General features: G+C 39.5%; 1 protein-coding gene across 3 annotated transcripts in view; it reads right to left on the bottom strand.

Moving 5' to 3' along the window:
* The window catches only part of sox5 (SRY-box transcription factor 5), a 232529-nt gene that overhangs the window by 202854 nt on the left and 2901 nt on the right, over positions 1-26774 (bottom strand). For all 3 annotated transcript variants that reach the window (XM_067428355.1, XM_067428353.1, XM_067428354.1), the window contains exon 3: positions 2685-2745. The gene's annotated coding sequence lies outside the window, so the exon portion shown is untranslated. The remainder of the gene's footprint in view (positions 1-2684; positions 2746-26774) is intronic.

Genomic DNA, 26774 nt, shown 5'->3' with positions numbered 1-26774 from the left:
AAGAGTTTAGATATCTCAGATCCCTCATTCAATGCAAGACAATTTGATATTTTTTTGAAGATAGGGAAATAGGGAAAAATTGGCAATTTTTCATCAGACTTTGAAAGGTAGTAGTAGCACAATTGGCGCAAGACAAACAACATCCAGTCTTCACGCACATGAGAGCTGTAGTTTTAGATGTCATGAGGCTCAATCAAAGGGTGAAAGAACTCCAACGCTTAAAAACGGTGTCTGTGTGACAAGCTCAATTAAAATCGAAGCCACGATCATCCACATGTCTGCATTCTGTCAAGATCTTCATTCTGGATACATATTTCACGTCCACAGGTGAAATAGTTTCTCCTCTTACTGTAAATATTCTTTCTATCAATCTCACCTCCTCGTCTGCCATTTCTCTAACTGCATTTTCTCACTCTTGCCTCCTCCTCACCTCTACTTCTCCTTCCTCTCTCTGTTCCTTTATCTTTTCACCATCTCTATTCTTCCTCCTTTTCTGTAACAATTTTTTGTTCTTTCTATTCTCTTGCACGTTTTTTCCCCCCTCTCCAGTCTGTGACGTGTACGTGAGTACATCGCTCATGTTTAGGACGTTCCGTGAGTTGACAGCCTTTTAACGCTATGAATTGTAGCCAGGGTGTTGTTGTTTTTTCCGTTTACCCCCATCTCTCTCGGTTTGTCTCAGTTAAACACTTAGGCATGTTCAGACAGCAAAAATTAGATTTTTTGCATATCCAGATGGGTTTGTGAAAGTCTGGATAGCAAAAAAAAAAATCTGATTCAAACCACATATGGATGTGGTTTGAAATGCGATTTCAAATCATAATTTTAGAGATGCGTCTTGGTCTGAACATTCTGGCTGCTTAAATCGGATTTCAAACTTGCATCACTCTTAAAGTGACACACAAAGATGACGTCAAAACTGGAGATGGGAATATGAAAGTGACATGTGAAGGCCAAGAATGTTCACTCACACTCAGAATTTGTCCACTGAATTCAACCCATCCAACACACGCACGCACGCACACACACACAAACGGAGCAATGGGCAGCCATGCCTTATTGCCTCAAAGGCACCTCAGTCATTTCCTGGCGATATCGAGAATAGAATCCACAACTAATCCGGTTACCAATCTGACTCTCCAACCATTGGGCCACGACTGCGATTAGGCCATGATACAAAAGGTGGAAGTATTCACTGAAGTGTTTAAATAGTATGTCCAAATATTTCGGCATTGTGCACCGGAGATTTACTCATCAGTTCAGTACGGTACGCAATTTTTACAGTTTCCATTGTCAGAAGTTGTGAATGGTACCCTGATTCCAAACTTCACTGTACCACTTTTTTGGCACCCTTCCTTAGTGGTACCTAGCACAGTATTCCGGTCCTAAAGGGTGGTGCTAGACTCCCTGCAGAAAGCTGGTTGACAGAATTGTCACTTCCGCATGTTTTTTCGGCTGTGTTTTTCTTGCAGCCTGCAGCCTTGGCTCAAAGCAAGCATGTCTTGTGACAACAACCACATGCCAAGAAGCAAGACTAAGATCTGCTGTATGTCGTCCATTGGAGTTTACTGTGTTTCTTTCTTCTTCACGTGAGAATGACATAGATCACTACACCACAGCTATCATACTGTTGACGGTGGAAACACAGCGGTCCTGAATCGTACTGTACTGAACCACACCGCTCAGTGGAAACACACCCTTATTTGGAAAGGGAGATGATGCAACTTCAATTTTCCTGCATCCGTTTTGAAAGCCTTTTCACATACACAGGTAAGCCTATGTTGTTACCAAAGCAACCCATTCGGATAGGATGGATATGACTGGACACAATTTTATTTAAATCACTTGCAATTAATAATGAGGACAGTCTGAAAAGCCTGAAAAGATCTGATTTGCCTGCCATCTGATCACAGATTTTTTCATTATTAATCTCTTAGTTTAAGTCTCTTATTAGTTACATTTTGTGAAGTCTCTAACGCTCACAAATGCAGAATTTATTTTAATTGAACAATTTTGTCCCCACAGTATAACCTCAGCTAAGACATGTAAACCCCGCAACACACAGTGTGTCAAACAAAGGTCTGTTAAGGGAACGAGAAGATCAGAAACTTGTGAAAACTGAGATGGTAAACACAAACATGGCTGGAATGTAGTGTTCAGAGTTCTTCAGGAAGCTTTACAATGCTGCTTATTGTGCTGAATTTAAGTAGCAGATGTTGTTATTCATGTCATAACGAGATAAAAGCTTCCAAATGACTCTCTCTAAGGGAAAAAAAAGCTAAATATGATTGGAATCGACAAAGACATTCCTGACCTAACAAAACAAGAGGGTGAAAGTACATCCCTGCCCCATATTCGCAAACATGCATGCAGTGTATATGAGGTCTGTGTGCTGAAGTGACCTTTATAGAGGGGTCAGGTCATAAAAATTGTCAAAAGTCAATGTAAAGTCCCCACCAGCATATGCATGTATGAGTGCTTCTGTGAAAGAAAATCAAGAGACAACTGTAAGTTGCTGACCTTAAACAGCGTTAAGACCGAACTACAACCAGGTGTGGAGGACAAGTGTGCGTACATGTATGAGCTTTACTGGGGCGCCTGGACAGAATCAAGCACAATGGCCCCCTCAGAAATAGCCAGCTGATATGTTGTTTGTGGTCATGACCTGCGGTGGGTCCTTTTACCTGCTGGGATCTCCTCCCACCCTGTCTGAGTCCCTCTATAGAGGCTGCGGCTCTTCGGTCCCTGGTAGAGAAAAGAACAGACAGACAGAGACTCTGATCAATACCAGTGCCTCCTCTTTGTGGCTGAAATCAAAACCTTTTGAGGTGAATTTCTCTTTTTGAAAGACGCAGTGACGTCAATAGATTCAGGTAACTGACTCGCAATGTGGAGGAGAATGCTTAAGAGAATGAAAGCGAGAGAGGTTTTCATGCACTTCTTTGGTCTGGATTATGGATTTATTTTCTTTTAACTGTGTGTGACCCTCAAAGTGCCCAAAATGCTACTTAGACCAATTCAAATCTAACACAGCCAACCAAGTAGGAGGAATAATCATATCTTAGTTTTATGAGCTTTAGGCCAGCAAGTAATCTTCAGCCCTACAATTTTTCGTTTATTTCTGCTTTAAAATGTATTAAAAAAGACAGTAAAAACATTTAGAATGTTACAAATAAATATTTCAAATAATGCTTTCGAACTTTCTAGTCATCAAAGAATCATGAGACAAAATAAATCAGTTTCCACATAAAAAAATAAGATATGCATTTCAAACATTTTACAGTGATTTAAAAAAAATAGACATAATAGAATAGCAGGCAGATAGAATCTTAAAAAAAAACTGAATTTGCAGAACCGTGAATCATAACATGCAGATTTATAGATGACAGTCTCAATTGTGTAGAAATATACAGATGTTAACACAAATTCTGTGTGGGCCTGCTTATAGTACATTTATTAGAGGGTCAAACCCACTGAAGCAACCTTGAGAAAGTCTCTTGGCGTAAGGGCACGACATTGATGTTCAAATCCACAACCTTTCAGTTACATGACCACTAGGCCACACCACCCCCAAAACTCCCTAAACGCTCCTTGTTGAATCTCAGCCTCGGCTCTATTTGATGTGTGCAGGTGTCTCTCGTGTTTACCACTGGAGAATAAGGCAGGTTGGACAAGAACAAACATTTCAGCGGTGCCGAATCCCACCGACCCCTCCTCTCCCTAAGACTCATTTTAATTCCATCTCAGCATGGTAACAAACACTCGTTAAAGCAGATTAATTCCACAAGAGGATTACGCTCCATATTAGATAATGAAAGAGAGAGAGCGAGCAAGGGAAAGAAAGAGAAAATAATCACGTAAAGGGATAGATGGTGTGCATTTGATCCTGGGAAACAGAGAGCTAATCCAGGTGTAACACATGTAGAGGAGTGTGTGAGAGAGAAAGCGCACAGTGGTATTAGGAACAGCTGCCGTTGGTTTAGCCTCTTTGTCTTCATTGACATTGGGAGGACGACAACAACAACACTGACCCATAAAATGGGAAGTCTGATGACAGTTGCTGCTATTGACACACTGCTTTTAGATGTGCGTGTATGAGAGGCTGTGACTCACAGCTTGCATGGTGTTTCACTGTTAATGTGGTGGCGGTTCTGGCACATCTGGGCTATTTTCTCCAGTATGTGTCTGAACTGAAGATAGTGTGAAAAATCTCAGGGAAGGAAAGTGAGTGTAGGCCCCTGTGAGAACAGTTCCTCAGGTTAGAGGGCCATTTTTCAAATGCCAGCGGCTTATCTCGTCTGTCACAGGCTAAACGTGTCTGTTTGTGACATTACAAGAACAAGTGTAAGTCTCCCGAGTTCAGCTCCGCAGTCAGTTCGGTCCCCGAAATCCCAACGTTGTGATGTGTAGCACAAAGCTCGGCCGTTTGAAAAGGAGGAAAGTCCATCTCTAAATCAATTATGGCAGTAAGCTGAAAGCTAAAAGTGAAAGAATGCAAAGAAAGAATTAGTACATGTAAACATGAGCTAGTTCCATAAGATGGCTTAGTTATCTGGATTTTAAACTTGCTTATAAAATTATCAAAAATCAGCTTATATAAAAGGTGTCAATTATAGAGCAAGAAAACAATCTTTACATGATTTAGAAATCATCAGGTTTTTTTGTTTGCATGTTTTTGTTGGGCTGCATGTCAAAATGTACACAATGTGACAATGCTGATAAAAGGAATTACAGGCAAAAATGTAGGTGTGCCATTTGGTTTTGCTTAAACAGTCTTTCATAATTGAAAGAAAAAACATTTTAAGATACAGTTTGGGGTTGGTTTAATGTTCCCCTACGAGGAAACTCGTGCTGCTTCAATGGCGGTTTGGCAACGCCGCTTTGGCAATGCCCCTGCATGATGCATCGTGCGTTTGAAGGAGTATATCTGTGACAAAATACTCCTCCCGGTTTCTCACAAGTTAGGAGAGTTTTTTTTTTAGAGTATGGGTCCGCTTGACGTCGACAGAGCGGAAGGTCCTTGTATGGGCCGTACGGGCTCTTCTCCCGGAAGGGTGCGCGTGACTGAGGCGAAAGGGCAAATGCACGCCCATAAACACTGCTCTCAAGGTGCAGATTCACTTGTCCGTGCAACTTTTACGTCGCGCGCGCTTTACTTTATTCCTATGGGTGACATCAAAAGACTTTAATGAGCCCGCACAGCATTCCGGGAAGGCAGCGCTGCATTTGAACCGATTTGAACGCAGAAATAACGAGAAGTGTCACATCACGCTTCGGTCGTGTCGCAATAGTGGATCTCCACGGTCTCTGCTGTCACAGGACTTCACGAAATCAACAAGAAGTGTGTTTTTGACGGAGCGGTCCCAGCAATCAAGGTTCACGGTCCTGCTTTGGAAGCAGGCGGTGAGTAAAACTACTTCAAATGTCTATGTTGTTGGCTATTGTCGCGTAAGTAAACATCAGTAAACAACACAGTTTATTTAACAACACGATTATAAAAAACATTTATTACAGTTTTAAGTTCTGTGAACAGAAAAAAAAGTTCAAATTGTTTTTATTACTTTGATGGCAAAGCTGTATTTTCAGCAGTCATGACTTCAGTCTACAGTCACATGATCCTTGTAGTGGACAGCACATTCCAGGGCCCAGTTTATGGCTGGGCCCCTCTCTGCCCATAACAGTGGACAAAGGTTTGCTACATTTTGATTGGACCTTGGTTGTCTAACATAAACAAACTGTCCAACACCATCAGATACAGATGCTATGACAACAGCTAGGACACCTCTTAGAGGGTAAGAATACCACCTCTAGTACCAAGCCCAGGAAGGACAGAACTTCTTATTAGTCGACATGCAGTTTCTGCCCATCTAGAAACTTATCCCTAATGTGACTGCCATAAAAACTCGTCAGGACCTCAGCAGTAGAGGGTGAAACAAAGAAAGACCACAATGACCCATCCAAAGCCATTCATAGCTATGTTTGGAAACTTTAAGACATATGTAAAGTACACACATCCATTTCATACTTATTCAGAGAAATAAGATTATTCAGATAAATAATACAACATCTTTCACAGATTCAGCTGTTAATAAAGAAATTAATGAACGCATGACAGTTCAATCATTTTCCGTCATGCCTGTTGTCTATTCTTTAGAATATTGTCAAGGATATTCTAATGGTGGTTTGGAAAGTGAAAAATGTAGTCGTAAACTTTACAGACACTTTAAAAACTTCTAACTGTGTACAGTATGCAAAAAAGTTCCACTGGGTAAAGCAGGGTGCACACTGTGCGCCCCATCTGATGCCAGGAGCCAATCACAACACTGGAATGAAGAAACGCCAAATTACAATCTCCCCCTAATCAGAGGGGATAAAGGTACCCCTCCACCAGACACTCTAGGTTCTGAGTCTCCCCTAGGGAAAGGAAAACAGTTCACAATGTTCCGAGTCTGTTCTGCAAGGATGAGAATAAAACAGATCACCAAGTTCTGAGCCTCTGGTTTATCCAGAGAGACAACAAAAGATCGGAGGATCTGAGTCTACAGCTTGTGAGGCAGCAACAGATACAACCACGTTCTCAGCATCCAGCCTATAAGGAAAGAGACATTAACAATACTACATTCAGAGTTTTAGTCCAACGAGACGATTAAAGCATGTCCCGAGTCTCCATGCCAGAGAGACCAAAGCGGATTGACCAAGTTCTAAGTGTCTGGCCCAGAGAGGCAAAAGACACACATTCGCAACAAGGTTAAGCTCAGGACACCAAACGCTTCACGTCAAGGTTCCTTCCTCTGAATCTTTCAAATTAAGGACCATCTGCACCTAATTCAGGGCCTCATTTGCGTGTTCCAGATTTTAAAACCTTTTTGTGCTCCAGGAGATCTGCATCCCACAGATCTTCATTTTAAGGCTGTTGAAACGGATTCCAGCTCCTTTTTCCACTGCACAGTCTCCCAGCACAACCAGTGGAAGAAGTCACTGCCATCGGTCTGCTTACTCAACCACGTGGAATGTAAAAATATCACTTAACCAAACCTCTTTCTAGAGACCTTGGCGTTGTTGTATATTATCAGTATATGCTTTTCTAATTTACATTAGAGGTAATATAACTGATGCTAGTTAATAACAAATAATCTTTTGTTTTATTTGTGATGCATAATAAGGTTCTTCACCTTAGTTTCAGAGAAACAACAGTTTATCTTTCCATAAGATACCGCAACTCTTCCATAGTCCCACTCAAATTAATCACATAAAAGTATTTTATGCATTTTTTACTTTTTTACATTTTTATTTTTTTTAAACCGAAATTTTGTTTTATTTGTTTTATGTGTAGCACTTTGGGATTGTTTTTAACTATGAAAAGGGCTTTACAAATAAAATATATTATTATTATTATTATTATTATTATTATTATTACTTTATTCCTTTACCATGCATTATTTTATTACAATTGTGTCTTCCTTGTGCTGATAATAAAGATGAGGCTCTACCAGTTAGAAATCTCACCAATCTTTCAGATAAATCAGCTGACCAACTCTCCCCACTTGGACAGCCTCATGTTTGGAGTGTTCTCATAAAGCCAAGGTAAAAGATCTTGACTAGTGTCCCTAACCAAGAGAGGGGGAAAGGTGGTCATCTGATGTACTCAACCACACCTTAAGTGTGATAAAAAAAATAAAATTATCTATCTATCTATCTATCTATCTATCTATCTATCTATCTATCTATCTATCTATCTATCTATCTATCTATCTATCTATCTATCTATCTATCTATCTATCTATCTATCTGTCTGTCTGTCTGTCTGTCTGTCTGTCTGTCTGTCTGTCTGTCTGTCTGTCTGTCTGTCTGTCTGTCTGTCTGTCTGTCTGTCTGTCTGTCTGTCTGTCTGTCTATCTATCTATCTATCTATCTATCTATCTATCTATCAACCTCAGCAGTAATGTGAGTATCAATCACTATCTTACTTAGCATCCTTGGATGAACGAAAGTAAAATAACTACATCCTTCAAAAATCGAATGTTTATTTGGTGCTCAAGTTTCTTATTGTCAATGTTGAAAACAACCGTCAATGTTGAAACCGTGATACTTTTATCCCCAAGATTCTTTGATAAATAGAAAGTTCAAATAAACAGCAATTATTTGAAATAAAGATATTTAGTAACTTTTTTTAAATGTCTGTCACTTCTGATCTATTTAAAGGGGGGGTGAAATGCTGTTTCATGCATACTGAGCTTTTTACACTGTTAAAGACTTGGATTCCCATCCTAAACATAGACAAAGTTTCAAAAACTAAGTTGGACGTTTGATGGAGTATGTGTGTCAAAAATAGTTTCGGAGAGTTTTTTCCAGTATGGGTTGGCTTGACGTCGATAGAGCGGAAGGTCCTTGTATGGGCCGTACGGGCTCTTCTCCCGGAAAGTTGCGCGTGCGCGTGACTAGAGCAAGAGAGGAATGCACGCCCATAAACACTCTCTCAGGTGCAGATCCAGTCGTCCGTGCAACACTTCTGTCCCACCACGCTTCACTTTATTCCTATGGGTGAAGTCAAGCGACTTCAACGCTTCAGCACAGCATTCCGGGAAGGCAGCGCTGCATTTGAGACGATTTGAATGCAAAAATAACGGGAAGCGGCACAACATCACGCTTTAATCGTGTCGCAAAAGTTGATCTCCAAGGTCACCGCTTTCACAGGACTTCACAAAAACAACAGTTACCAAAGAAGTGTGTTTTTCATGGAGCGGTGGCGATAAAGGTTCATGGTCCTGCTTTGGAAGCAGGCGGTGAGTAAAACTGCTTCAAATGTCTATGTTGTTGGCTATCGTCGTGTAAGTAAACATCAGTAAACAACACAATCGTGTATAACGTTAGTTAATTTATCAATGGAGCATGCGATCTATGGTGGGTGTTTAAATACATTTGTTTAGCTGACCAGTGTCAGTTTGTTTAACGTTATTGTAAAACCACCCAAACATAAACCTAGCGTTCTCACAAAGCGTGCTGTCATTCAAATGTTCTAACGGTTTCTCCATTGTTGTTCTATGTATAACGTTACACTAGTCTGACGTGCAAAACCGTTTTGCTTGCTACTGCTAAGGTTTAGTCGCATACAATAGTCCATAAACCAAATCATGTCCTCATAAACTGCGAGTAAACGCACACAAATGTTGACAGGCCACTAAATACAGTACATACCACAGAGACGGACGTCCTGCTGTTGCTGTTTCTCCTGTTCAATTTATTTCAGCGTCCGGATCTGATTCTGGATCATATATGTATTAGTTGAATCTGATCGATAGACGGTTTCTTCAACACGCTTGAGGACGTCACCGCTTTGTGCGCGCTCGTCATTCTTTAGCTCCACCCACACGATACGCCTCCAGCCGCTCGCTTTTTTTCGGAAAGACTTGGTACAGCCTATATATCTTTTATAAATATAACAACAAAACTAAAGACTTTTCGGAGATATGAAGAATGCAATACTTAAAAGAACTTTAATGCACCTATTCTGAATAAATACAAAAATGTTTGTTTTCGGCATGAATGTAAAACAAGGACTTTACTTGTCAAAATTAAGCCATCCATTAAGACTAACTGGTATAAGATTGTATGTAAATGTCAATGTTAAGAGGAAACACAAATACACAGTACAAAGTCCAAGACGTTCCTTTACTCAGCAACACATAGTCACGCCTCTTTAAATCCCACCCACCTTGGCAGAAAAACAAACAAAGCACAAGTAATCAAATAAAGACCTCCTGCCTCTTGTCAAACCCCATCCCTGGATGAGTGAGGGAATGCACAAGCCAGGCAGAAATAATCAAATCAAGAAGAAAGCCTATCCGGCACAAATGGAAAGTTTCCTGTCACACAAAGTTAGCTTTCCATCGTGTCTGTCAGATTTCACGGTTTGAAAGAGAGGCTCCGGTACTGAATCCCTGATTCACTTATAGAAAACACAATCAGGATGTACAGTATCCTCTGTATTACGGTAAAAAGTAATTCATTCTGTATCACCGTAGTTCATTATTTATAAACTAAACAGGAAAAACAAAAGGAAAAAGACTAAAATGCCTTCTAAGACAGTTTGTTTAGTGTAGAAGCTCATTTCCAGATTTTTCCAGACAGACCTCTTCATCTCACTTCCATTGGCCTATATTGGTCACCATTTTTCTTGCCCATGTGTTTTCCGAAATACGGATTAAAAACCGGGCCCTGGGGCTAAAGCAAACTCAAGAGGCTCCTTCATAGTAGCCCATCATACTTAAGGATTCTATAACAACAAAATAATAATAATATTACTAAGAATAAACTAGGGTATTTGTAATTTCAATAATTAAACACAAGGACAAACAACCGCTAAAATGACTTACATTGTCCTTATATTGCCTAATATTTTATTTAAAGCTAAGAGTAGTAAGAAGAATAATATATCAATGCAACATTTATAGAGTGTTAGTAAGCACGTGGTAAATTTTGGTGCTGTGTGGATTAAGAAGATTGTAATTAACGTTTTGTAGCCTATACGGTTTACCTCAGCACTGCAGTTTACATAGTCGGTGCGATTCAGTCTAGTTTCAGCTTGTTTCACCACAGAGCCTTTAATGTCCAGATATCATGTTGTGCTTGTATCAAATTCAAATGGATCATGCGACTGCCGTTGGTTATCACTTTAATAGAGCGGTGAAAGAATCAAGCGATTTTGTCAGCGCTGTGCGTGAGACAGTCCCGCTGCTCTCGCACTGCAATTTCTGGATGCGCATGTGGTTTAATCAGGTAGCGCAGTTTCATCACTTGGCTTTTGTGTGTTTTCATGAACGTGCAGCATTACAGAACATAACAGCTCTTAATATGTGGGGGCGTGGTGGGGTTTTGGCGAGGGGCCCACCGGGAAGTCTGGGTGCTCCTGATGGGTTGTCAATCCTTCTCTAAGAGAATCCACGCTTGGGCCCTGTCAGTTGTGGTCACCATCCACTTTCATTTCATAAGGAATAGAGCAGAATGAACATTCTTCAAAAATTCTCCTTTTGTGTTTGACACAAGAATGTCCCATGGGTGTGGGACAACATGCCTTAAGTAAATGACAGATTTTTGAGTGAACTATACCTTTTAGCACAGTCGTCTGCACAGCAGACTACGCTAACGTCGACATATGTGACCGAATCCAGACAAATGTTCATTCCACATTGCACAAACTCTGGATGAAAGATATGCTGTCAAGACACGGAGATTCTGAGCATGCTGAGAAAATGTAGCGGTAACTAATTGTTATCATTATGCATGTTTGAAAAGTGTTTTCAAACAAGTAATCAAAGTCTGCCACTGTAATTAGCAGACACAGCAGTGAGTGTGTTTCCCTCCACTGTTCTTTTCAAACAGAAAGGCATTAGATATATCAGATCCTTTTCCCCAATGGAACAAAAACCTGTACACTGCGTGCATTGTGAGGGAGAGACAGCTTGACTGAAAACAAACTGACACAAACCATTTGAAGCAGAAAAGAAACACAACAACCTGTCAAGAGCAAAATGCCTCTAATTTTTCTGTCATCTGCCAGCAGTTTAACAAGAGAGGAGCGTTTCTACCCCCTCAATTTTCCCCCTGGCCATTTACACACACTGAGAACCAAACAAGAGGATGGGAGGGGAAGAAATCTGCTCGTTTTCTTTCTCTCTCTCTCCCTTTCTTTCTTTCCTCTCCCCTATATTTTTCACTTTCCTCCTATTCATCTCATCCTTTTCACTCTTAACATTTTCTTTTCCATCAGCTCGCCACGACTCTGTCATTGGGAGCGCGTGGAGTTTGTGTGTGGGGAATTATCCCAGTGACTTGAATCTTCACGAAAAAGATCCACTCAGTTTCTTTTACAGATTAATTTCTGTAGGTTACAGTAGGTGGGGCCACAAACTAATTTCACAGAATCATTTGCTCAACATGCTCATAACATATTTAGGCCTAAATTTGTTAAAATTACATATCAAATTTCAGCCATACATTTGTCACACATACCGGTACATAAATTAAACGGGTAAGGAACAGGTAAGATTTCTGTAATAGTTTATATATTTATCATTACTAAATCTAAATTTCAGTTTCAGTCTCATACATTAACTATCTAAAAAAAGCCATATCTTAACGATTCATACTTTTAAGTGAATACATTTAGTTGTTTCACAATGAACAGTTTTATGCTGATTTAAGCAATTTGAATAAATGCATTTTGAAAATATGATATTTAAATAAAATCAAATATATGCAAACAGTTAGTAAACTATTCCATATTAGAATGCAGAAATCATACCAATTTCATTTATTTATGACAGAAAAAAAAGTGCACCACATTAAGTTTATTAGTTTAAGCCTGTGTAAGACAAATAAATAGAAATTTTATATGCATTTTGAATACAAAAATCCTAAATTTAGGCTTAAATATTTTTTGAGTGCAATAGTCATTTATAAAGCAAGTATTGCTGTCCCTTAATTGAATTATGCATGTTTGCAGACCTAATAAGAAACTCTTATATATAAAATATATAAATACTAAAATAACACCGTTCCACATATGATAGCAAATACATTTTTGGTTAAAGCCAAACAAACATGACTCACTTTCATTCAGTTGCTGTGCAGATTCTTGTTCATGTTTCATTTGTTGCAAAGCGATCTCAATGATTCTCTGACTGTTCACACCAAGTATTTGTTCAGTTTGCCCAATGGATACACACTTGACTATTTGTTCACAATTTACTGTCAAACATTTCACAAGGGAGTGACTTCAGAACAAAAATATGAGTCAGTGCATAAGACATTGTTCAAAAACACTGATTTGTCTTGAGGGTTTGCAGTGATCCAGAGGGTGTAGAGGTCTGCGTGTGAGGCAGGTTAGACATCATGCCCTGTGTTTACGTTCCAGGGGAACAGAAACTCTAATGTGGAGGTCTTCTGACTGCACCAGAGACAGTGTTTATGTTAAAGGCTGTTGCTCGTCTTTCTAAAGCACATTACACTGACTGCTGCTGTCAGCTTGTGTTACTTTGCCTCTTTAGTGGCGCAGGCAATTGGCTCCGACAGCCAAGCAGTGCGGATGAAATATTTAACTCTGCACCGTTAAAGGCACAACTCCGCCTTTGTCCTCTGAACTAGCCGTTTGTAACATTAGCAACGTGGCGACAATGAGACCTTATGCTGAGAAGATGACGGGGAGCAAAAGGTGTGCACGTGCCTGTGTGTCCACCCACAGACTTAAAGTAATGGTTATAAAAGTAATAGTTGAACAAAAAATGTATTTTGTCATTATTTATGGTCATCATTGTTCTGAACATAGCAAATGCATGTATGACTTTTTATTTAACCAAAAGATATTTTGCAGAATGTTTACACTGCTTTTTTCAATTCAATAAAATCGATGTACAGGGGCCAAAAAATTAAATAATAAAACTACACCATGAAAGGGAATGGAAAAAGTTACCTTTTAGTGGTAAAGTTTACTTTTAAATGGCTTTTAATTAGCGTTTACAGCCCATGGTTACAGTGAGTAAAATAACTAAGTATTTGAACACTGCTATTTTGCAAGTTCTCCCACTTGGAAATCATGGAGGGGTCTGAAATCGTCATCGTAAGTGCATGTCCACTAGGAGAGACATAATTTAAAATATAAAAAAATCCAGAAATCACAATATTGATTTTTTAACTATTGATTTATATGATACAGCTGCAAATAAGAATTTAAACACCTTTAAAAAATCCATGTTAATATTTGGTACAGTAGCCTTTGTTTGCAATTACAGAGGTCAAACATTTCCTGTAGTTTATCATCAGATTTGCACACACTGCAGGAGGGATTTTGGCCCACTCCTCCACACAGATCTTCTCTAGATCAGTCAGGTTTCTCAGCTGTCGCTGAGAAACACTGAGTTTGAGCTCCCTCCAAATATTCTCTATTGGGTTTAGGGCTGGAGACTGGCTAGGCCACGGCAGAACCTTGATATGCTTCTTACAGAGCCACTCCTTGGTTATCCTGGCTGTGTGTTTTGGGTCTTTGTCCTGTTGGAAGACCCAGCCTCGACCCATCTTCAATGCTCTAACTGAGGGAAGGAGGTTGTTCCCCAAAATTTTGCAATACACGGCCCCGGTCATCCTCTCCTTAATACAGTGCAGTCACCCTGTCCCATATGCAGAAAAACACCCCCAAAGCATGATGCTACCACCCCCATGTTCATAGTAGGGATGGTGTTCTTGGGCTGGTACTCATCATTCTTCTTCCTCCAAACATGTTTAGTGGAATTATGACCAAAAAGTTCTATCTTGGCCTCATCTGTCTATTTGGCCAACAGAATTGACCATTTGGCCAACAGAAGACAGGTGTTCAAATACTTATTTGCAGCAATGCACAGACACATAGTCTAGAACAGAGCTGTTGATTGAGACACGAGAGCGCAGCGCAGATCATATGCGCGAGTTGGCGCAGACAACAAACATATCAGACCCATTTGAATTCTGCACAGAATTCTGTATTTCAAAGCGATATGAAGGAGATTATGATAAATGGTTAGAGGAAACTGGTTTTTCCAAACCAAAAGGCTCTAGCTCTCAAAACAAAACGCTATTGGTGGTTTCAAAAAAGGGGAGGAGCTGCTAAGAGCTGGAGCCGTTTCAGGGGAAATCACATCAACACATTGAATAATGCAGCGTGTTTCAAGGCACTTCAGCGGGCCTTTAAGAATGATTTCAGCGCAGGTCTTTGTTCTTTTCTCAAAAAAAAAGCCTTACTCCAAGTCTTCCAGAGTAGCGGCCAATGCCAACAAAAGACCGCTATTCTTCAGCTTCTTAGTTTACAAGTAGCACACAGAACCGTCACAACTCTGCCGTTATTCTGTTAAGCCTGCCCACCAACTCTCTACATGATGTGATTGGCTTGACCAGAGTTTGTTTTTTCCCGCTTGCAAGTCTATGGAGAGTTGCTAGACGACAGCAAGTCGCATGAACATCTCGTTTTGTTTGCTATTGAAAATAAGTTTGGAAATAAAATGTTGAAATGTTTGAAAAAAATATATTTTTGAGATTAAAAATGTTGATTTTTAATTTTTAAATGTGTATGATGGACCTGTATAGTATGTTTTTCTCTGATCTGTAGAAATCAATTCTACCCAACCTTAGGCCGCGTATCCACTAGAAACTGCCAGCTCTCTTCTGAAAACACCTTGCAGACCAAAACTGCTATAATAAAGAGTATCCGCAGAAGTGTTACCAGGGTCTGATTTCGCAGACAGTTTGTTTTCGGAATATACAAATGTTACTACAAGGGAAAGTATTTGCTCTGGCTCTTGTTTTATGTCCCAATTGTGGTGTTTCGAATATTCCCTTTCATGCAGTGTGTAATATAGCGGTTTGTGAACTTAAACTTTCTGCAAAGTCGAAAGTCCACAACAGTTATTGTCAAGAATCAACTCTGAACTTATTCAACTCAAGTTGAATAAGACTTGAGTTGAAGTCTCAGACTCAAGTCTTAACTTAATTAACTCAAGTTATTGTCAAAAGAATCAACTCTGAACTGCCTATACTAGTTGTGTTTCGAATCCTACTGCGATACGGTTCTAATTCACTAGGAAAGACAGTTGCATAACGCCCGCCTATGTAGTACGTTGTGCGTCCGCAAACAACTTGACACACCCAAACACGTAATTTTGCTACCGACTGCTTCTCAAATCTCTGAGCTCAATGTGGGACTTGTGAAACGCTTGGTCTGGAGAGACGGGTCAATATCCAGTATATTTGGACAAGCGTGCTCCTCAGAATCACAACCTGTAAGTATGATTAATTATTGATGTATACATTTTCTACTGGATGTACAAAACATGTAGTTTTGTGTTTTATATTGTGTAGGTCTCCGGCTAACTCCTACCTACAACTATGTTGTATTACCTACAACTGTGTCTATTAATGCAGATTGTCTGTCATTGGAGCAAGATTTGTTTAGCAAACATTAATGTTACATCAGTCATTCAAGTGACTGCTCTGCTAATGCATGTGCTGTTATTGATACAGTTCCCGCATGTGCAAGTCATCCTTGCAATGCAGGTTTGGGTTAAATAACTTCATTACTGGACTCACACTCTGATTTATATGGTAAAATCGATGTCATCGTTACAGTCTTTACAGTGTGTACAGTCACTGAGGGCTGAGCAAGCCTCCAGAGCTGAAGTACAGTTATAGTCACAGGCGTTAGTTTCTGACAACAATCGTTACAGAATGGGCAGTGTGGCCAATCAGAGCAGATCAGGCTGGTGGAAAGAAAGGATTTAGAGAGAATGATTCATCCAACGAGTCCTTGAACAATGTGGTGATGTTTAATAAATATTATGAGAAAACTAAAGGGATTTTGACTTTTGATGCATGTAAACCTGTTGTAGGAGACATCCCAAAAAAAATACTATAATAGGGTCATTTTGTTCTTTTGTTGTGCTTCTTGTTGTTGTTTGTTGCCGTTGTAGAAACAGGACGTTGCGGTTGGTCGGTGTTGTATTTGTCCTGCCACTCCTCCACAGTGATACTACACTATGTTTTACTCAAAGTTGTGCATTTTTCAACTAAAACGTGTGGAATAGACTCTTAGCACCTTGTCATGCCACTGCCAATAATAAAAATGCGGTGCACCAATTTTACAAAAAAATATGCTAGCCTCAAGAAAAAAAAGAAAACACTTTGGTGGACACACAATAACAAAGTTCAAAATTGGCAGAGTAAGTCCTGAAGCCCACGAAACACTCCCTTTTAGCTACAGTGCATCTACATTTATGAGAAACTTTACTAGAAAAAAAAAACCACTATTTCTGTTTTGCAATTCTAGGCTGTTCAATAAACCTGTTGGTGCTTGAAGATCAATTTTATTCTTTCTTATACATACGCAAGATAACTCACAGCAAATAAGACTCTTTAAGTGTTCATGCTGCTTTTAGCCGAGATATAGACACTGATGCTCGGAAATGCACTTTTTTTTCCAGTCATCTCAAAGTGTCCCAAACAACTTGAATTCAACCTATGTGACGATGTGCATGTTTTTCCGGATGTCTTTTTGATATGGTGTTGTACGCTCACATGACTTGGTTCAGAAAACAATGCCAACCCTGATCATTGTTTAACAGGTTAAAAGGGCAAAGTGACTAAAGACCAATCTCTGCCATTTCAGATTCCTACAATTGTGTATAAAAAAATTGAGACACTGATAATGTAAACTTTTTACTTCAACAGTTATGCTGATAATACAATTTATAAAGGACAAATGTAGAAAACAATTTATTACAAATTGTAACTTTGTACCTCATTGCATTATTTTTTGAGAGAGAGAGAGAGAGAGAGAGAGAGAGAGAGAGAGAGAGAGAGAGAGAGAGATGATTTCTCTCTCCCTCCCTCTCTCATATGCAGGAAAGAGAAATCATATGCAAGAAAATGTGTGCACGCAAGTATGTACGGCTCATGAGCAGCATGAAAACACACTCAACACCTTATATAGGGCAGATTCACCTGCTGCTCGTATAACTCGTTGGCAGTATTACAGCAAATCATAAATTAGAGGAGAAATTTCAGTGATCCAGGAAAACAGGAGTCTAAGTCAGACTGCTCCGATTCTGTCACTACAGCACACAGGTTAGCAAGAACAACAGAGGGGTGCTCAGCCAAAGTGCTCACACCAGCTTCATCTGTCAGAAATATAATACCGGCTAGCTACAGTCCCTTCTCCATAATAAATAGCACACAAATACAACACACACCCTCAAAAACTAATGTGGATGACAGCGCTAGTTATCCTTAATGAGGTTACCTTTAATGAGTAATTGATTTCTCATTAATGAGTCATCAACAGTCGTGGGCTGCGTTTGTTTGGGCTTGTTAGTGGTTGGCACCCATAGGAAAAAAAACATATGACTGTTTTATCATTAGTGTGTGAAGATGTTTATATGACTGTGTGTGTCTGAAATCACCCCCTATACCGTTAAATAGGGCACTGTTTGAGGGGACAGCCATTTGTAGTGGTGTCCGTGGACATTATCAAGTGCAGTCATTCAATCCAAGTGTACAACTGATAACGCTAGAGAATACCCATAATGCACTGTGCAGGTCACGCCAAATTAATTCCCACACCTCGCCAGAAGATGGTGCCCGCAACAGAACTATCCATCCATTCATTTTTCAAACTGCTGGTCTAATGTGTGTGCAGTGTAATATGATACAATAAATTCCTTTTAAATAGATTATTACATTGTTTTTAATTTAGGCGTATACATGGTTTCCATGACCGGTTGAGATCAAATCTTTTCATTACTATTGCAACTGCCTTAAAGGGTTAGTTCACCCAAAAATGAAATTTCTTTCATTATTGACTCACCCCAATGTCGTTCCACACCCGTAAGACCTCTGTTCATCCCTGGAACACAGTTTAAGATATTTTACATTTAGTCTGAGGGCTTTCTGTCCTTCGAATGCAAGTGTATGTCCACGTCCAGAAGGTAATGAAAACATCATCAAAGTAGTCCATATGTGACATCAGTTGGTTAGTTAGACTCCTTTGAAGCGTCGACAATACAATTCAGTCCAAAAATAACACAAAATACAACTTTATACAGCATTGTCCTCTCTTCTGCGTTTGTTTTCAAACCTCAAATAAAGAATCAAACGGTCGTAAATCATCAGATTGATTCATATCACCAATGTCACGTGATTTCAGCAGTTTGCTAGTTTGACACGCGATCCGATTCATGACCTAATTAATCTTTATTTGAGGAACGCGGAAGAGAGGACAATGCTGTATAAAGTTGTATTTTGTGTTATTTTTGGACTGAATTGTATTGTCGACGCTTGAAAAGAGTCTAACTAACCAACTGATGTCACATATGGACTACTTTGATGATGTTTTCATTACCTTCTGGACGTGGACAGCAAGTGGGCATACACTTACATTCAAAGGACAGAAAGCCCTCGGACTAAATCTAAAATATCTTAAACTGTGTTCCGAGGATGAACAGAGGTCTTACGGGTGTGGAACGACATTGGGGTGAGTCAATAATGAAAGAAATTTTTATTTTGGATGAACTAACCCTTTAACTACTTAAGCAACGAGCAAACTATGCAATCCACTGTCTGGATTCACTCACTTTTTATTTTTCTCCTTTAAATAAACTAAAAGTGGACTAATGTAGGAATTACTAAATGAACACAGCCTGTGTTTGGCAATGCCATGGCATTGTTGAATGAGCGCTGTGGTGTCAGAGGCATGCAAGGGTGTTTTCACACCTGGTTTGGTGCTTGTGTTTCAGAAACTGGCACAATTTCTCCCTTAGTTCAATTCATTTAGGCACATATGAACATCGCAATTGTGCTTGTCGGCACTTAAAAAAAAAGTGCATATAAATGTAAACAACATGACCGTATATTAAATCAAAAGTTATACAGAGAGAATGCCATGCGTGTGTGCGTGTCTTTAGCACCTTTCACTGCACACCTCCATGAGCGTGGCTGTTTTCAGAAAGAATCATTACAGCGTATCTATCTTTTATAAATATGATAAAACTAAAGACTCTTCGGAGATATGAAGGATGCAATACTACTCTATACGTACTCAAGATTAACATGAGACTGGCAGAAATGGTGTATGCTGTGTACCCTTTAAGCAAAGACGAAGTGAAATGCCTAACTGAAATTTGGTTGTGCAAACACATTTTAGAACAATGTCTTTACATGTCATAAGTTTTGAGGACAATAAATAAATTAAAAATATCACCACTTTTATTTTAATTACATATGCCATGCTAAGATGGTCATTTAGTCCTTGAATGTCCTGAAGGTGCCAGGAAAGTAGGAGGTTTAGGATGTGCAATGAAAGTAGGAGGCTTCTTTTCTTTTCTTTTTTTTTTTACTAAAAATGGTTCAAGGACTAAAAATGATCAATGGTCGGACATAATAGAGAACTGGAACAAAATCACTTTCAAAGGGGTGCCTCATGCAGACTGCATGAAGCGTGTATGCCACACACCCAAAATCAAGGAATCAAGGATCCCTTGTTTTTTCAGACTCAGCTTATTTCTCTAGTGAAACTTGACAACACTGGTCATCAATATGAAATTAATAGAAGGGTAATGTGTTAAATGTTGGTTCTGTACAGTTAATATGATTTTTCTAATTTTTGTTCTTGTTGTGCAGCTCTTTCTATTGGGTAAACCTACTGACGAACATAGCAGAGACAGAAGCCAGAAAGAAAGCACAATATAGCGACAGACAGCCAGACAGAACAGTGCATGGATGGATGGAGGGACAGAAGGACTGATTTCAAGATTTGCTGTATTTGCTGCAAACAGCAGCAGTGGACCAAAACACTTATGTTAATAATACTGTACGGAGCATGCGGGGGTCAATGTTTAGCCATATGCATTTGTGTTCACGTGTATCTCTATTGATGGGTCAGCTGTGCTCCTGTGACAGTTTCCATCCTGTCTCCTTAACCTTCCTGGACCAGCTCTGTGGCAGCTCTGAGGTTTAATCAATGCGATGGAAGTGACATTTAGGGCCAAATCAAATTAGGTGGAAATGGAGGCAAACTGCAGGACTGCATTAAGTGCCGCCTGCATTAACACACAGGTCAGACACACAAGATCCATCGGCACATGTTGGCCACCCGCTCAATCACGACACCCTATACCGGAGAATATGTATCACGATTAGATGCTTATTGACCCGGGATTTAGTAAGATGACTAGAGCGAAATCCGCAGGAGAGATGGCAAACAAACACATGCACAGGAAACTGTCCATATAGAGTATTGTTTCATAAAGGCTATTCACACAGTCAGTATTTGGGACTGAAAAGCCCAATGAAAATATTTTGTAAAATTTGAAAAGCATTTTAATAATTGCAGTACTTAATAAATACTTTAAATAATTTAAAAATTATTTGTATAGTATCTAAACATAGAAATACCTTTTAAACCATTTTAAAGATACTAATAACTATGTGTATTATCTAACACTTTACAGGGTTGAATATCCAGCCAAATAACTATACTGTGATATTTATGGTTCCCAAATAAAAGAACTTATAAATTCTGGACATATAGCCCAACCTAGTGTAAGTATAACTGTATTTGTACTGTAAAACAGAGCTAAGAACCATGTTCCATATCAACCTGTGACTGAACATCTTGTAAAACATTAGGAAGAAAGCAAAGGTGACTAAACAAGCACAGAGGAACTGCAGGATTGAGCATATGCTCTCTCTCTTTCTCTCTCTCTCTCTCTCACACACACACACACACACACACACACACACACACACACACACACACACACACACACGTTCTCTTTTTCACAGTTTTTCTTTGTGTCTCACTTCAAAATCCACATGCAGGGCCAAAATACATGAAATATTCATAAAGAGTATAAAAGAGTGCTATCAAACATTCTGATTGTTCAGTGTCTCTGTCTCACGGGCATAAAAAAAAAAAGATCACTGGGTCAGGTCAGAATCGTAAAATAAATCACATATGACGGGAAGAAAGCAGTCTGTAAACGTCTGACTCAGTCTCAATTTGCCTGATTGAAAACGGCCTGTCAGACCAAATACTGACACGCCAAGTAGAATTGAAAAAAAAGAAGAAGAAAAAAATTCACGGAGGCTTCTGGTGGACTACAAGAGAAAATGAACAAGTTGCATGAACAGAAACAGAAGTAGTCTGAAAGTCCGGCTCAAGGGTACCAGACCCTCAGGCCCAAACTCGCGCTCAGGATAGAGTGTATCACTTTGAAGGAATGCATGTCAAACTTCCTTCAGTGTCTCTCACTGCTAAAGAAATCCCACTGCATCCAATTGCAGAGAGACAGGAGGGTGTAGTGAGTGAAAGAGTAGGGATGTAGGCAAGCAACGCTGCTGCAGATACATATGTCTGCATTCTAAGGTAACGAGTAGAACTGCATGTCCGTACAGACAGCTGTCAGTGTAACCGGTCTCAAAGACACACACACACACAGACGGCATGTCAATTAGAAGCCAGTTTGACCTGAGCAAGACTGATTAGATGCCTCATGTTTGCACCCTGAACGTCAGTTTGATCTAAACCTACTTCTGAAGAGATAACACAACTGCTTCACTCACCTAAGCAAACAACAGCCATGAAGTACAATATCTAGTTTGTACAAGTGGTCGACCGTTGTAGGTTGCCAATGTTTAAGAGAGGACAGTGGCCAATTGCTGATATACACTGCAAGTATGTTAAAACAATTTCACCACTTTAAACCACATGTCTTCTATCTGAAACGCTGCCCGACAGACTGATGTCAGCAAACCTAAATGCTCAAAATTATTTATAGGAAGAGAGAAAAATTTCTGTTTATTCTGTTATACTTTGCTAGTGAATATATTTTTAGTCATATGATTTGATTGGCTAAGCTGAGTTTTAAAACATTATTTTTACATTGCTTGAATGTGTTTGCTGCATTCCAGAGGTATTTTGATAGGTATGAATTGGAAGCAGTGCTGGCAGAGTTTTGACTTTACCTGTTCAGCATTTCTTTAGGGTGGTTAAGGTACTATATATAGTAGCACCGGTACCATATAAAGAACTTGTTAAGACCAGTATGGTTCAGTAAAAGTAAATGATCAAAAACCTGATCTAAGAGAAATCTCAGACGAGTAGCCGGCGCTTATGCAATATGTGGCATGCTAAATATCTGGACCTGTCATCAATTCAAAATCTTGCAGTTTGAAATGTGTTCTGACTGAAAATGACATTTTGATGACCTACAGGAGGAGTCAAAGACCAGGATATCAGTATTTTAATAGATATATTTACAATGATATCAAATAAAAACAAAGCACAAACATTTGCTTGACCAGCCACAAATTGCTAAATTATTTATTTACTCCCTATAACTCTCTTTGCAGAACACACTATCCTTGCCTCCCTGACTATCTCCTCCTAAATAATATTTTTTTCTCCTTTTTGTTGCAAATCTGTGTAGACAATTTGGATCGCAAGCATTTTTTTCCATTTTCTTTAAAAATAAAAAAAATAAAATAAATAAATAAAAAATAAAAATCGGTCTCATCTCATGCATGAGTGAGCTTGCATTATTTGGTTGCATTATTATTGCGTTTGGTAGTTTGCGGACCAGACAGAGTGTTCGCCGAGTGGCAATTGTAGTAAATTCCCAATCATAGCAAACATAGAGTGAAGTAGCATATCTAAAATCTAAGAAGGAAAATGGGGTGGTGGATACAGTTCCGATACTGAGAGCTGTCAGTTGCAGTTTAAATTATGTGGAAGGAAGAAAACAATTAGAGGACAAGAGAAAGCCAAGACATGATGATTGGCTGTAGTCTCTGAATGAATGTACCTCGTATGGATCTACATAGCACCATTTGACAAAGGTATAGGTAATGGTTCTGTAAAACACCTTTAAAGGGGTCATATAATGGTGCATGCACTTTTACAAGCCGATTGTATGGAAATGTGTGTTGGCAGTGACACAACCATCCTATAATGATAAAAATCCATCCCCAAACTCCTTATGTTTTCCCATCTCAAATCGAGCTGTTCGGACGCCCCTCCCACGACTGTTGATTGACAGCAGCTTTTCACCTCAGACCCGCCATGAGCGAGCTGTTGTCGTCATAGTCCGCCATTATTGATATGCTTGTCGCTGGAGCTGAATGGCGTCTAAGTGTAATGAACGAAGCAGTTATTTTGATGTTCTTAAATCCACTAAAGGTGAAAGTGGCTGAGTTTTTATGTTTGCGCGAACCCAACCGCAAAGCATTTCTCACCAGAACGCTTAATAACCGAGGGTCAGTAACTTATAAAGGAGGTTTTGCTAAGAAGCTGCTCCTGGATAAATGATTCAGATCTGTACCAGGTCTTCATGTTCCTGCTGCCCCTCCAGAAGTGAGTGAAGTTTGAAATACTTCACAATGAATGCAGCTAAAGTGGGTAAGTTAAACTACGGCATGCTTTCTATGCATGACGTTCTCAATATAATTCATAATCCCACGTTTATAATGAACAAAGCGTTATGGTTATTGTGTTATTACAAACTGTGTACGCTGGTTTTAAAGTTAATGTGGACATGGTAACACCAAGCTTAATTATGTAGATGGTTCATAAAGGTGTCTGTTACTGTGGAAAAAATTGTGTTGCAACAATTATTACAATGAATAGACAACATTACGCATCATTGACAAATCTACATTTACAGAAAAAAAAAGTTTTTATTGGCATTAGGTGTAACATCAATCTGTCAATGAACTACATCAGTAAACACATAGCATTGTACCTCACTACGCTAACGTTACCCTGCCAGCACAAAGATTGATCAAAGTGACATTACATTAACCAACCACTCAGAAACGTCCTGTTTAGCTTTAATTGTCAAATTTCGTTGGTGCTAACGTCTTTCCCGGGTCTGACTCCGGTTATGAGTGGTAGGCGGTGGGGTCTTCTGCTGTTGTAGCCCATCCACCTCAAGGCTGTGCGTGTTGTGGCTTCACAAATGCTTTGCTGCATACCTCGGTTGTAACGAGTGGTTATTTCAGTCAAAGCTGCTCTTCTATGAATCAGTCAGCCCATTCTCCTCTTACCTCTAGGATCAACAAGGCATTTTCGTTCACAGGACAGCCGCATACTGGATGATTTTCCCTTTTACACACCATTCTTTGTAAACCCTAGAAATGGTTGTGCGTGAAAATCCCAGTAACTGACCAAATTGTAAAATAATCAGACTGGCCCATCTGGCACCAACAACCATGCCATGCTCAAAGTTGCTTAAATCACCTTTTTTTCCCATTCTGACATTCATTTTGGAGTTCAGGAGATTGTCTGGACCACACCCCTAAATGCATTGAAGCAGCTGCCATATGATTGGTTAATTAGATAATTGCATTAATGAGAAATGGAACAGGTGTTCCTAATAATCCTGTAGGTGAGTAAAACAAATTATATATATGTGACACACACACACACATTGTTTTATTTGACAAGATGGTAGATAATGCTTGTGTTGTAATCTGAAAATGGTTGGATATCACTAGGTTGCACTTTCATTGAACACTAGACAATCCAATACAATAAACATCCCATTTTGTGATGAGGCCATGTTTAACATAGAAAATATCCCATGAGCACAACCGGGGCAATTTAATTCACAGAGGACTGAGTTCAATGACCACAATGTCAGAAATAAATTCACTTTCTCAAGCAAAGAGCTCTTTTGTTCCACTCGAACAGTACAGAGGGCACCAGAGAAAATGTGTAAGATAAAGACTCTCTCATAATAGATAAGGTTCCTTTGACAGAAGCCTCAGAGAAGCAGATTCGCCCTTGGCCCAAACGCCCTTTAATGAAAGCCTGTATTATGTCTGCATGAAGTCTCTTAAGGACAGAAGAGCAGGACTATAAGGAGCAGCAGGCCCCACAGGCACCACCTAAGGATGAGGTCACATCCACATTTACCCACAATCCCCAGCTGCAGGACACCGGGTGGGAGCGCAACGAGCAGTGGCCTTTCTGAAAACGACAGAATGCAGGGTGGGTGGGGGCACCAAGAACAATACAACAAAGGAGAGAGAAAGGAAAAGGAAAAAGAGAAAGGTATGAGCAGACAAAAGTAAGAGCATTCATTAAAAGCCATCAGATTGTCTTCCTGTCCTATCAGCCAGCATCAAAACCATCCGCAATCTAGAGGGGAACTACAAAGTGGATCCCGGGGCCTACAGAAGTGAGGTTTTGATCAGACTAATTAAAAGCCATTTTGTTTTAAACAAACAGACACAACTCTAATTGGCTCTTTTCCATAAGAAAGGGAAGATGTTGAAAGTGAGAGAACGCACAGGGAAGATCAGAGGGACGCTCTCAGGCAGAGGGGCTCACACACACACACACACACACACACACACACACACACACAATGAAACCACAGAGACAAAGAACAGTCACAAACACACACGTATTGGCAAATACTTCCAAGTATTATATCTATAACAGCTAAAAGAATGTATGATCAAACTTTATGGAATAGCACATTATGTGCTCTATAAGCTACAGATCACATTTCCTAGGGATTTCACATTTACACTATGTCACAGAACAAAGCCTTGATTCGATAAAGCTAAAGTGCAGAAGTTTTTGCTGTTTTAAAATACTAAATTTATGCAGCTTAATATGCAGATATGACTATTTATTATGACTATATGCAGTAAGACATTCATAGGTTGATATCAAAACATTTCTTGGTTTGTTTTAATCCTGACCAATCCCAAGAGTCCAAACATATCAACATTGGCTAAACCATTGGTCATTTATTTTCAATAATTTCTCAATTTAATTTGGTGATGCAAGAGGAACAGAATTTACAAACTTCAGTTTTAAAAGGAAGAGGATCTGTGGGTCAACAAAATATATAACAAAGGGATCAATGATTATCTTATATATAAAGCAACATATTGATGCTATTGTTTTTAGATGTATTGGGTTCAGAGAGCAAAACTGTAACCAAGCATTGTGCAAAGCAGGAACAGCGCGTGCTTTTGCACACTTGGAGGACTTTCAGGGTAAACTGTAGGCCATCCTGTTACACTGACCCAAGACCAGTGAAACGCATCCGAATCCTGACCGGAATCATTTAACATCAATGGTCTCAGATCAGTGGTCACGAGATGCTCGCTATCAGATCTGAACCAGAGCTTGACCGTTGCAACCGGCCAGTGAGTATGGATCCGAAACACTCTCTTGGGACCTG

The sequence above is a fragment of the Pseudorasbora parva genome, chromosome 20 (genome assembly GCF_024679245.1).
Source record: "Pseudorasbora parva isolate DD20220531a chromosome 20, ASM2467924v1, whole genome shotgun sequence".
NCBI classification, from domain to species: Eukaryota; Metazoa; Chordata; class Actinopteri; order Cypriniformes; family Gobionidae; genus Pseudorasbora; species Pseudorasbora parva.
The sequence above is the reverse complement of the archived record's forward strand: the minus strand, read 5'-3'. Positions and strand labels throughout refer to the sequence as shown.